This window comes from Oncorhynchus keta, chromosome 22 (genome assembly GCF_023373465.1).
Source record: "Oncorhynchus keta strain PuntledgeMale-10-30-2019 chromosome 22, Oket_V2, whole genome shotgun sequence".
In the NCBI taxonomy this organism is placed as follows: Eukaryota; Metazoa; Chordata; class Actinopteri; order Salmoniformes; family Salmonidae; genus Oncorhynchus; species Oncorhynchus keta.
The window spans coordinates 21269601-21272208 of record NC_068442.1 but is presented as its reverse complement, the minus strand read 5'-3'; positions in this window follow the sequence as shown (position 1 = coordinate 21272208).

The window sequence follows — 2608 nt, the reverse complement described above, 5'->3', positions numbered from 1 at the left end:
CCCTCCATCAGTGCTCAGACTGTCCGCAACAGGCTGAGAGAGGCTGGACTGAGGGCTTGTAGGCCTGTTGTAAGGCAGTTCCTCACCAGACATCACCGGCAACAACATCGCCTATGGGCACAAACCCTCCATCGCTGGACCAGAACTGGACTGGCAAAAAATCAAATCAAATCCAATCAAATCAAATGTATTTATATAGCCCTTCGTACATCAGCTGATATCTCAAAGTGCTGTACAGAAACCCAGCCTAAAACCCCAAACAGCAAGCAATGCAGGTGTAGAAGCATGGTGGCTAGGAAAAACTCCCTAGAAAGGCCAAAACCTAGGAAGAAACCTAGAGAGGAACCATGCTATGTGGGGTGGCCAGTCCTCTTTTGGCTGTGCCGGGTGGAGATTATAACAGAACATGGCCAAGATGTTCAAATGTTCATAAATGACCAGCATGGTCGAATAATAATAAGGCAGAACAGTTGAAAATGGAACAGCAGCACAGTCAGGTGGACTGGGGACAGCAAGGAGTCATCATGTCAGGTAGTCCTGGGGCACGGTCCTAGGGCTCAGGTCCTCCGAGAGAGAGAAAGAAAGAGAGAATTAGAGAGAGCATATGTGGGGTGGCCAGTCCTCATCTGGCTGTGCCGGGTGGAGATTATAACAGAACATGGCCAAGATGTTCAAATGTTCATAAATGACCAGCATGGTCGAATAATAGTAAGGCAGAACAGTTGAAACTGGAGCAGCAGCATGGCCAGGTGGACTGGGGACAGCAAGGAGTCATCATGTCAGGTAGTCCTGGGACATGGTCCTAGGGCTCAGGTCAGTTGAAACTGGAGCAGCAGCATGGCCAGGTGGACTGGGGACAGCAAGGAGTCATCATGTCAGGTAGTCCTGGGGCATGGTCCTAGGGCTCAGGTCCTCCGAGAGAGAGAAAGAAAGAGAGAAGGAGAGAATTAGAGAACGCACACTTAGATTCACACAGGACACTGAATAGGACAGGAGAGGTACTCCAGATATAACAAACTGACCCTAGCCCCCCGACACATAAACTACTGTTTATAAAAGCGCTCTTCACTGATGAGTTGTGGTGTTGTCTCATCCCTGATGGTCGGACTTGCGTTTATTTTAGAAGGAATGGGTGTTACACAGAGGCCTGTACTCTGGAGCGGGATCAATTTGGAGGTGCAGGGTCAGTCATGGTCTGGGCGGTGTGTCACAGCATCATCGGACTGAGCTTGTTGTCATTGCAGGCAATCTCAATGCTGTGTGTTACAGGGAAGACATCCTCCTCCCTCATGTGGAACCCTTCCTGACATGACCCTCCAGCATGACAATGCAATCAGCCATACTGCTCGTTCTGTGTGTGATTTCCTGCAAGACAGGAATGTCAGTGTTCTGCCATGGCCAGAAAAGAGCCCGGATCTCAATCCCATTGAGCACATCTGGAACCTGTTGGATTGGAGGGTGAGGGCTAGGGCCAGTCCTCTCAGAAATGTCCGGGAACTTGCAGGTGCCTTGGTGGAAGAGTGGGGTAACATCTCACAGCAAGAACGGGTAAATCTGGTGCAGTCCATGAGGACGAGATGCACTGCAGTACTTAATGCAGCTGCTGGCCACACCAGATACTGATTCTTGCTTTTGATTTTGACCCCCCCCACACACTTTGTTCAGGGACACATTATTCCGTTTCTGTTAGTCACATGTCTGTGGAACTTGATCAGTTTATGTCTCAGTTGTTGAATCTTGTTATGTTCATACAAATATTTACACATGTTAAGTTTACTGAAGATACACGCAGTTGACAGTGCGAGGATGTTTATTTTTTTGCTGAGTTTATTAGATTTCATAGCTTTCACCTGAATTGTCTATGTCATGGAAAGAGCAGGTGTTCTTAATGTTTTGTCCACAGTGTATAAGCGGTGTGCAGCCTTACCCATGTGGTATCAGCCTACTCAGTGACACCCACAAATATTAGCGTCATAGCTCTTATTGCAGAACTTGACTGTGGGAATCACCTCCACACTCAGTCTATTGTGGGTATTGAATATATATATTGGACTGTTAAGCCTAACCTACAGAACATTCCAACCTAGTTTAACATTATCTAGTCTAAATACGGCATTAATCCTCTTTGTATCCTAATGAATAAGTTTCAACGGGTGACATGTATTCCACTATTATGGCTTATCGTTATTGTGGCTGTTGTTTCATGCTGAGACACAGAGGGTCGTTGTGTTTTAGCAGAGAATAATAAACAAGCAACTATCAGATAGGGCAACAAGTGATATATGTTTCAGGGAGATTTGATTTTTAGTATTTATAGCAATGGTTATCAACTGGCCTGCAAGGATGGAATGTAAGTTGCAGAAAATTGAGGTTATGGTGGCAGATGCAGAGTGATATTTGGGTGTGCGAGACTTGACATCAGACGAGTTACAGGGTGTGTTTAGTGGTGGTGTCCCATCCTTTCAGGTTGTTGGCATGAGGCAGGGCTAAATATTTTTTAAATAGTGGAGTATGATGGTGTTATTTTTATTTTGAATATTTGCGAGTGTAGTATTAGATGGTAGGTTATTTGTTTATATATTTATTTTTTTCAAGCAAAGTATTAAGC